Source organism: Ixodes scapularis, unplaced genomic scaffold (genome assembly GCF_016920785.2).
Source record: "Ixodes scapularis isolate PalLabHiFi unplaced genomic scaffold, ASM1692078v2 ptg003287l_1__unscaffolded, whole genome shotgun sequence".
NCBI classification, from domain to species: Eukaryota; Metazoa; Arthropoda; class Arachnida; order Ixodida; family Ixodidae; genus Ixodes; species Ixodes scapularis.
In genome coordinates, this window is record NW_024610313.1 from 23,709 (window position 1) to 35,460 (window position 11,752).

Below are 11,752 nucleotides of genomic sequence, written 5' to 3' on the forward strand. Positions count from 1 at the left end.
TGTCAAAAAGAAGCCACCATGCCAGACACCTCAAAGCTTAAGGTAGGGGATGATTTTTCGTGCACAGTTTTTGATCAGTTTTATTTTGTTGGCGCAAGCTCCAAACGCTAACAGTCGCCCAATGAGGCAAAGCTTTTTTCTGCGATCTCGATTGTTGTTAATGCAGAATGGATCAGTAACATCAGCCTAATAGGCGACAACAAAATGAATGAGGTTCGTTTCTTATATTTTTGGCGATAAAGGTTGCACTTCTAAATTGAATTCTGTGGTGTTTTCACGTTTATATATATAAAAAAGTGAAGACTGCTTCCGAAAAAAGTTCTTTTATTTCAAGCGATGCATATCGGGAATCGCTGCTCTTTTTTAGTGATTGTCGTGATCTTTTGAAGCACAGTTGTGCTTGAAACATGTCGTCGCAATAATAGTTATAACCACCAAAATACATCGAGCAAAAAGTGTATTAAAAATGGCCTCCGCAAAGCAGTGCGGAGGTCTTATTTGAGATCAGACCGACGGATAGACCGCTACGGAACGAATGCTGAGAGAGATTCCAGCGTACGGAACACTTTGGTCCGCTCTATATCTTGTGCCCTGTAATCTTACACATATTAGCTGACGTGCAATAGAACGGATATAAATTATGAAGCCAACCGCGAAAAAAATCGTAAAACGCTCATTTTCCTGCCGCCCTGTCCGGTTGTGTTTACCTTTCTTTGCCATGCTTCTTTCTTTCGGGAAGACATAATATCCGAGGCCTATTTGCCTGGTGCTGTTAATATTAGCCCGGAGAAGTTCGCGTGGCGCCCCCATACGGCGAACTGGGGTGACGTCACGGCGAGGAGAGAATTTTTCCCCGACGGCGGCCCGCTCGCCCTGTGGAGGCTGTGACGACGCTAGCTGACGGCGCGCTCGTTTCTATTTAATTTTTTTGGCGTGTTTTTCGTAGGAAGTGTAAATTTTTATGTGCCTTTATTGAGGTATCGCCTGTAGCTACAGGCGAAACTTCAACCAACATTTGAAGCATGGTTGACAGGGCAGGCAACGCATGAATCACAGCTGGTATATGAAAATAAAGAAACATGGCCACAATTGCAGGAGCATCACTATAGATTTACATCTCGCACAATAAATGCTGCTGATGGTCTGAATGATTTGGCAGGTTATGTATACTGTTTTTTTTTGTCTTTTTTTTTTTGTATCTCTGTTTTAAACAAGATCGCCGAAGCAGAAAAGCTACATGCTGCTCGAGCAACATGCTAAATACAGTCTGGGCCATGGAGAGAGAATCACAAGTAAGACAGCCCAAGTGCAAGGGCAAAGTAAAAAAACAATGAACATTTATTATATACATTGCTCGCATTTGACCTTTGCTGCATTCGGATAGTATTTCAACGGATTACACGGGTGGTTTCTGTGGACTTGTTTATATCAACCCTCAAGTAATGTATAACAAACGCAAGCGATGGTGTCTAGCTCGTTATTAGTCCCTTAAGCCCTAAAATTGAGATTTTACTTAAGTCGAATTGTCCTGAAGCTGAAATACCAGAAGTTTTTCTCACGCAGACTGTCGCCCTTCACAGGTTCCACCTTTTCTGCTGCTAGTGTTGCATCTACCACTGGACAGACGTTCGAATGATTGCTTTTACTCCTGTTTTCCTCTGTTGTCAGAGAGTCCAGCTGTAGGGAGTTTGGAGGCTGAGGGACCTGCAGCAGTGTCTCTTTTGATTGGAAATGACAATTCGGACTAAATGGTGTATTTTCACAATACCCAAGGCTGGAATAAAGAATGACGGGAAAAAGTGTAAACATTTCATATTACGGCACTATTGCCGCAATACATATCATACAGGCAACGGGGGCAATTCGGCCGTTTTTGCTGCTACCATACAAACTAATTTCCAGTAATTGTGCCGCTTCTAAGAAATATGCCTGCATACGTGTATGAACTATATAATTAATTCACGAAGAAGCTACATTTATGTAAAACAACCCTGTTCCACGAGCACTTCCAAGATCATCAGACTTTAAAACATCTGCGAACCAGCGCATGCAGACTGGCAGCGCAGAGTCGGGGTCGCGAGCTAATTTGCCGACCACCCAAAGGCCCATGATATAAATGCCACTTCAAATACCTTGAAAGCGGGATGTAATATCGTCTTAAATCATGAACATGCAAGGAACAGAATTCCAGCGTCTGAAACACTCGCGCCACCGCTTCACCGACCCCTCGCAAGATTGCCTTGTGTCGTGTGGACGGACGGGGAGGTTCATCGGTGGAATTGCATCCGCCGATATAGCTTTCGGGATTTGTAACCTAATTTTAAAGGAAAAAGGGACAAGCAGGCTTATAAAATGTACGGAAGCACGCCAATACCGGCCTAACTCAACGTCTTGCACACCGGGTAAACGAAGTCCAGCTCCTTAATTGAAGAGCTTGCGGCACACAACGCCAAACCAGGAGACCGGTGCTGGGAAGCGAGCCGATGCGAGATCGCGAAGCGGAGTCCTCCCCTGACGTCACGGTACACCTCACCCAATCCGGGCGCGGCGACCGCAGCGACGCTTGTGTTCGCTCTCGGGGCTAATAGCTCCGTGGAATACAACAGGTGAAGCCACCAATTGAAAACCATGAGTAAACATCATGCTAAAAGTCTCGTGCTAACCCGAAAATTTCCAAACGCCGGGCGTAGAATGCGCATTGACGGGGCCGGAAAACTGAGAACTACAGGTACCAGAATGCACCGCGGTAAACGGTGGCGTCGCGCAACTCCTGGTGAGATCGGTCTATTCGCGTACTCCCGCCGCGAGGCTTGTGCAAGCCGCGGTGCGCAAAGGAGGCAAAAATTGTCACTGCGCAACTGCCCCGGGAGAACCCTGGCGCCCTGGGCCGGAGAAAGCTAAAAACAAAAACAAAAAAAGGCCGGAGCATGCGCCGCTTGTCGTTCTCGGGAAAACACTGTAAGAAAAAGAAAAAGAGCCTGTATTGCGGAGAAGCTTTCCTCTCAGGTCGGCCCACTCGTCGTGAATCTGTGACGTCACAACTCCGAGCGCTGCGGCCTTTACTCTAGGTGGTGTTGGTGTGGCGACGAAGGCGCCGGAGGGGAGAAAAGTAAATGAAAGGGAGGAGAGCGCCGAAGGAGCGAGAGAGAAAGGGAGCAGAGGGGAAACGACCGCCATTTTTTAGCAACGCCGTCGGAGACTGGTCGGAGAAGAGCACTGCTGAGGCTACGCGTCGTCTGCTACGTGCCGACTTTTTCGCCTGAATAAAAGTTTGTGGCCATACGCCGAAAAATCTTCATTTATTAGCTTTTTAACCCACCGAGGAATAACAGAATGTCATTTTCTTGCCAGAGCCAGCGATATAAGAGGCAATAATAGATGCCGATCCCACGCATTCCGCCGGGAGAATGATGGAAGAGGGCGGCCCTCCCCACTCAGGTGGGAGCAGCCGGGACTTCACGCGCATGCGCTCATGCCTCTCGCTCTACGCCCCGTGCTGATTGGCTCACTTGGGAGGAGAGCGTTACGGCGGCGAGATCATAGACTGACCAAACTCTCCGCATATACGGCTCTGTCTTAGAGGAGTGCCACACAAGGGAGGCATTGCTAAAACATCTAAAAGGTCACATCACCGTCGGTATTTTGGTTTCGTGTTCGTGCTCCAACTGTCAGAAGGTGTGAAATCATAGTTCACGGCAGATTTGAACTGGACGCATTTACGAGTGGCGGCTACCCGCTTCAGGTTGAGGACTCTTCGACTCGGTCGACTAGTGCGGATTCTAATGAAGACGGTGCTGTTAACGTGATGCAATCCCCTGATAATAACTACGACGTGTTAACGTCTCTGTCTGCAGAAGAAAAAAAAAGGCCGTAAAATACGACCTTGTTTTTTTGTTTTTTTTTTGTATTTGAAGTTTGACGGAAAGCTTCTTATGCCGGTTTCAACAGTTCAAAAAACCATTTATGAATTTTAACGTCGGCATTTCTTGTACAGACAATACGTGTTCGGCAAACTTGCTGAAAGCCTTCAAAACGTGCTTGGTGCAGTCGAGGTTCATAACATCATTATACAATGATGTTATGAACCTGAATGCTACCACCTTTTTTCCAGAACACGTGAAATCTGCATATTTGAGGAAGCACTTTCCTTGTGCGGACACGGTGAGTATGTACATGGGACGTAGTTGTGGCCAAAAGGACCGGTTTGCTCCGCATGTCCCCGTTAAAGAAACTCTAAAATACCCCCTAGAAAACAAATCTATGGGCTAGGTATTTACCGGGCCTCGCAGCGAGTCCAACTTACCGAGTATTTTGGAGGAATTTTGTGATGGTCCCTGTCAGTAAAGCCAGTCTGTAACTGACATGATTCAAGATGCACCACCCATCTCCCCATACATTCTAGTTCATGGTGAGCATTCACTGATCACTTTCCGAACCCCAAGTAATCAATATTGCCTATAATTTTATAATGATTTTGAACTACAATTATTGTTCTGCAATTTCCTACATTTTATATCTGCCTTCACGCCCTTTGTTTTATCCTTTCTTTTTTAAGGGAATGCATCTACTCAGCCAGCAGCATGTACTCGATCTCAATTGATGGAATAACTGTGATGGACGAAATTCACATGTTCGACCACGCACTGGCTATACTATTCAGCGCGTACTTCGTTTTCAACATTCCGTACACAGAAGAGATTTGCATCACCTTGGAGTTTATTCAAATGTATTGAGCTCATTTGTGCTTCTTGGCATCATTTGGTGTGTTTTTTTTTTTGTTCCTTTGTATACTCCATCTGATCTAACATATATTTCAGCAATGGCTCCAGACTGAGCTCCTTGTTTTAGAATGTCCATTGCTTGCATGAAAACTTGTGCAGCGAGAGTCCTTATCAATGCTAGAGGCATGCTATGGTGAGATAGTGTAGAATAAAAGGCAAGTCTGATTATTTTATTTCGTGTTCCTTGTCCTTCGCTTACTTAAATATATTTTGTAGTGTGCGAATACACGCTACCAAACGATATTTTAATGAGTGGTACTTTTCGTTTAAAAAATTTAAATATAATTATCTCTTCATAGCATTGTCTCCGTTATAACCAACGTTACTAGAACCACTCAGTTGGGAAACTGCCATAGAGACTGCTCTGAAAAAGTGGCCCCAATCTGTCCACCAGAACCGAGCTAATGGCGAATACAACGCCGCCATTTCTCCCGCAGCGGCCACTCGAGGAACTGCATGTTACTTCCATCTTGGCTTTAATCGGCCATTTTGGTGCCGAAACAGATACAGCGGAAGAGGTTACAAGGGTGCCACCCCCGTCTCCCCAGCGGAGACAGGGGTGTGCGAATACACGCTACCAAACGATATTTTAATGAGTGGTACTTTTCGTTTAAAAAATATAAATATAATTATCTCTTCATAGCATTGTCTCCGTTATAACCAACGTTACTAGAACCACTCAGTTGGGAAACTGCCAAAGAGACTGCTCTGAAAAAGTGGCCCCAATCTGTCCACCAGAACCGAGCTAATGGCGAATACAACGCCGCCATTTCTCCCGCAGCGGCCACTCGAGGAACTGCATGTTACTTCCATCTTGGCTTTAATCGGCCATTTTGGTGCCGAAACAGATACAGCGGAAGAGGTTGGGGTGGAATTTTTTTGAGCCAAATTTAGCAGGGCAATTTTTCCCGCTAAATTTAACAGGGAAATTTCTTCGCCAATTTTTTTCCGCTTAATTTTGCGGGGAAATTTTCCCGCCAAATTAAGCGGGAACATTTTGCCGACAAATTTAGCGGGAAATTTTTTCAGCTTAATTTATAGAGAAAATTTCTTCGCTATATTTAACGAGAAATTTTTCCTATAAATTTAGCGGAAAATTTTTTCACTAAATTTAGCGGAAAAAGAAACAGCTCATTAAATTGGGCGGGAAATTTTCCCGCTATATTTAGCGGGGGAATTTCCCACCACAATTAACTGGTAAATTCCCCTCCATACCCTTCCCTCCCTTCAGTACCCTTCCCACCTCCTCTTCAAGAGCTGCGCCCCAATTCGATGTTACAGAGAATTGTAAACATCTTTCTTTTTTTTTATGTCGTAAATATTGAAAAGCAACTAGAACACCGGGATTCCGGTTGTCCTGTGAATTTGTATTATTGTGCAACCTATATTGAAAGGGAACTAGAACACCGGGATTCCGTTTGTCGTGTGAATTTGTGTTATTGTGCAACCTTAGAAATATATATTAATAAGTCATCAAGGTTACCCAAGAAAGTTCGAGTATAGTTCAACATTTTAAGGCAATTAGAAAACGTTGATTTAGTACATAAGGTGAATCACCAATCTTGTACAATTATAATCATCCTTTAATAACTTATTGAACATGGTATCTAGTTTATCAAATCGAATGTAAATTACTCCCCAATAGCGAGCAAGATTAGAATCCAATACAAACTTACTTGAAGATGGTATCCAATTTATTGAAAGGAATGCCAATGACTTTCCAATATCGTCCAACATTGAAAATGTATTATAACTTTTGGTATCCAACTTATCCAGTGGGGTGCCAATAACTGCTATTACTGGACAACATGAGAAGCACATTAACGATATGGGAAGTGGTATCTAATTTATCCGAAGGGGAGCCAATGACTGCCCAATATTTGACAACATTGGAAGCCCATTGGCACTTTATTGGAAGTAGTGTCCATTTTGTCCATTAAGGTGCCAATGACTACTCAATATTTGACAATATTGGAAGCTTGTGATCACTCCATTGGGAGTGGTTTTCAGTTTATCCAGTGGGGCGCCAACGACTGCCCAAAGTTTGAGAACATTGGAAGCACATTGACACTTAACTTGAAGTAGTATCGAACTTATCCAATGCGGTGCCAATGACTAACCAATATTCTACAACAGGGGACGCCGATTAGTATTTTGTTTGAAATGATATCCAATCTATCCAATGGGGTGCCAATGACTACCTAATATTAGAGAACATGGGAAGCCCCCTGGCACTGTATTTTAAATGGTGTAAAATTTATCCAATGGGGTGCCAATGACAGCACAATACTGGAAAACCTTAGAAGCCTATTGGCACTTCATTGGAAGTGGAATCTATTTTATCCCTTGGGATGCCAATGACCATCCAATATTGAGCGACATTGGAAGCTCATTGACACCACATTGGAAGTGGTTTCCAATTTATCCAATGGGATTCCAATGGCTTCCTAATATTAGACAAAGACATGATAAAGGGGGCCAATAACGGCCCTATTTTTCTAACATATTTCCAATATTGGTTATAGAAAAGAAACAATGGACCGAGTATGACCCTCTTTTTCTAACATATTTCCAATATTGGTTACAGAAAGGAAACAATGGGCCAAGTATGACCCTCTTTTTTTTTTCAGATTATTCTCAATATAGGCCTAACGGTCCCTACACTACCGCACTACACTCCGTACAAAAAGTAAAGATAAGCTCGCCCTTAGCAAAAAGAGGCCGTACTTCAAACGAAGTTGAAATATATTTAGTACGAATATTCATTTTGTATTTATTCTGTATTATTTTGGCCGCATTCGAAATACGCGCGTAATGTATTCAAAATACATTATAAATATGAATCAAAAAATATTTTAGATATACCAAAAATATTATTCCTTCACACTCAAGATGCCATTTGTGCATTAAAAACCGGTTACACAATTTCTTTTTATTTTTGATTTTGTCAGCAAATGGTGTCCCTGTGGTATTTGAAGGAACTACTAAATACATCTCACAAAGCTACATTAGAAACGAACACAAACACAAACGTCATGACGTACTGAACAGTTCATTCACAGTTTCGTTGACATCTCTAGAGCCTTATATAGCCTACATATTGAAGGTAATCATTTTTTCGGTGACCACCTCTGCGCTTATTAAGGTTCCAAGTATTCGATCTTCTCCTCGGGAGTCTGTCAAAGGGGAAACAGTGTTTTGAAGTTCGTGGACGATATCTCTTAGTAAAAGGAATTTGTACAACTAATAACAATTCGGCACAGTCCCTAAAACAATATGCACACAAACGTCTCATAAAATACATGTTATTGCTTCTGTGCGTAGCACCACTCAGGACGAAGCGAATCAAGGCAGTTTCTTCACTTTAAATTACTGTAAACGACTTTATTTTCGTGAGGACCTAATTCTCGCAAAGTTCGCGAATCGCCTACAATTCCAAAAAAATAGGTCCCGTGAACAATGCCAGCAAAATGTAAAAACATTAAAATCTATATTGCGATCCCAGCGCGTCGCGAAAATTAGAATTTACGAATTATTCCAAAACTCCAACTTTGACCTAAATCGCGAAATATTGAGCCCGCGAAAAATAAATATTTTACAGTAGCTGTTTTGCCTTTCCTTTTTAGTAGTTGACTATTTAATATGGTAGTTAATGTCACTGCATTAAAGTCACTATTCACATCACGTACAATGGTGAGTGTACACGTTCAGTGAACTAACATTGCGCTAACAAAACCACGCCAAACGTATCTGTTCACAGCACCTGCTGAAGCTTTCCAGCATCAGCAAATGTTGTGGTTGTAGTTCCCGAACCCCGTTTGTGATTGGTGTGCAAGGAACTGATCAGGTGTGTTCTTGATAGAAAAAAGGAAACAATAACATAAACTGGGCTGATTTATCAGTGCGATGCTGCGCAATTCAATTGACAAACTAATCAAATGTTGTATCTGCTTGAAGTGAACTTCAGAAGGGGAGCTTTTCAATATTTTGGTAGTTTAAGTCAAACTACCAAAGTATTGCAGTCAAAAGGTACTTGGAGTATAACACAACAGTATTTACGATTTTCAGGTATTTTAAGAGTATTCTGCACGTATTTGTGATTGCTCCATTTTTTAGGGTTGGGGTATATTTTGCATGAATTAAATAAATATTTCAAGAAATATATGTGAAAGGTATTTTGTGCCTATTAATTTAGTATTTACATATTTCAAAACGCATGAAGGGAACTTCAAATGTAGTTTAAGTAAAGGTATTTTAAAATGATTTCTAGAAGTATATTTTAGTACTAAGTAAAAAAAAAGAAGTTTATATTTTCGGTATATTTTTCGTCTACTTACAATTATGAACTGTATTTCAAATACACTCAAATTAGAATGTGGTATATTTCAAACGTATCAGTTTTCGCTAAGGGCGGAATCTCTAGTGTTTCGAAAACATGTTTCTGAACAAAAATCAAATCTATGCCCAACTTTCTTAAGCAGATTCCTAAGAATTCTATCGACTTTCATTTTCCATAGCTCTGCACAATTACCAAACGTCAAGTATTTTATAGCCAAGGGCATGTGCAAAACTTTCTACCGAGAACGGCATAAACACTTTGTGATTAAATACTAAACAGCTCACACTACGAAGTGGGAAAAACTGACAATCAAAACAGCTCGACTTGTGTGAGGCGACCGGCGAGTCAAGGTTCACATTCTTGAGCGAGTTTCTGAAGCAGGCCAGTTTTGTCTTTAAGGTATTAATTGTAATTAATTTTTTATTGAACCAGTCTACTATAAGCATCGCATCACGTTGCAATAACTGTACAGCATGCTCGCAATTCAGATGACGAGAGACAAGTACAGTATCATCTGCATACTGAAAATATTTGCATTTTGATACTCTGGTTGAAATATCGTTCACATATCGATTTAAAAGTAGTAATGACCAGTGGCGTACCAACTTGTTTTTGAGTGGGGGGGGGCAAACTAGACACTCCCTCCCCCCCCCCCCCCCCCCGGTCGCATATTTTTAATAGTGATGTACCAAAATTTTGCCGAATCGAAAATTCGGCGCAACTTTTGACGAGCTTTTATAAAGATTTGGCAATGATTCGGCAAAAATACACTGTTGCCATACTTAACATTTATATTTAATTTTTCCTGACGAAAAAAGGTTTTTTTTTTTCTTAACATAAATACAACATGTAGTGGCTATGGGCACAGTTATGAATAAATAAGGTGATATTCTACAAGATAATTGTGTCGATGTCGCTTTTGTGTGTTTGCTGGCAATTTTAGTGTTTGCTTGCAGAAAGTGGCGTGACAACATGGTTGGGTAGTAGCCGGCGCAGTCACGGATCACGCTACGAGAGTTTTGATTTTGAGGCTTCATCAGCGCACGCCTGCAAGTGTGCTTACATTGTTAAAATAAAGGCAATCATTGCGTTCTTACCTTCTCTGGAAGTCACCCTTTCGTGCGCGAAAGCGAATGCAACGGTTGTTGAGCATTCACCAGAAGAAATAACAATAATGTAAATATGCATGCTTTTCGATTTGAGTCACTTGACGTCAGCGTTGCATGAGAGTGTGCGTTCCATATTCGCAACGTGACGTTTTTAAGCTTTAAAATTCCGGTTTCTGGTGTTAGGAAACACACGGACGTTTAGGAAGATGAGAGTTAGGAATGTCGAATGTGCAACGTCGAGCATGATATAGTCCTGTGTTTAGTTTTATACAGATACATGAAAATCCCGAAATAAAGCGAACTAAAAAGCAATATTATTCTGTTTTGGCACAAACTTGTTGTGAGCCGAAAACAGGATTGTTATAATAATGATAAAAATAATAATTTTATTTGCACATACTGGAAGGGGCCCATGTGGTGGTGTGCGGGGCTAGGCAGATAGGTGAAAACCCTTACGCAGAGCGCCTGCCAGCCAGACTTGTACGTAGTTCAACTACTTTACTCAAGTTACTTTAGTTTAACTCCTTTTCTGGGTAGTTTAGTAACTTTCAATTGGATTTCTGTTTTGGTAATTAGTAGTTTAACTACTTTTCCGAATGACTTCTACTCAAATTACAAATTACTTTCGAATATTAGTGGTCGTTTTGCCTATCAACAGAGATAAGATGTTGGAAGATCAGGTGATATTTTCAGAGGGGGAAGCATGTGGCGTAGAGAAGGAAGGGGGGGGGGGGAAGAAAGTGATTTAGATAGTCCAAAACCCCCCACAATTTTAACGAGCCCCCCCCCTCCTGCAACAACACTGCTACGAGGCGCGGGGAGCGAACAGACACGACGCAAGAGAGGCCAGTAACTGTGGGATTAGCGCCGAAGACTGGCGTTTCTCTGTGTCCCGAAGCTCAAGGAGACTTGACGCATTTGAAGAAAGGGCTTGTCCCTGCTTCCCCCCAATGTAGGAATTCTTGCCCACTACAGGCGGTATACACAATACATCTTCACTCAAAGGAGGTAACAAAGAGCAACACCCTCTCCGAAGTTAATCTGGTGCTCCTGTATCCACCAACTCATGTTTACAAACAAACCGGAGCGCCCCTAGCGGACGCCACCGGTGCCGCGCATGCGCGGTGGACGGTGGGCAAGAAGCCCGCCGTTGCCCATAAACAAACCATTGCATTGCGTTGTTTTCGGCGTCGGTGGGAGTCCCCGTGCTCTTCTTCGCGTTGGAATTGTTGATTTTACGTTCTCCTAACAATGTCTGACTACTTGAGCGCCTTCAGCAAAATTAACGAGGCAAAACTTTGCGTGGATAATGTGACTTGCGGCGATTCATTTCACGTGGACTCCGCAGAATGGGCGCTAAAGCCTGACTCCCACGATGAGATTCTGCTCGCTATTTTCAGTCGCGACGTCGCTCGGGCTGCAAAAGCGTGGACCCTAGCTGAGAGGGTGGACGTCGATACTGAAAACCGCAAGTAGAATCGGGCACTACAAATCGGTGATGGCCACTGGTAACAATGATCAAC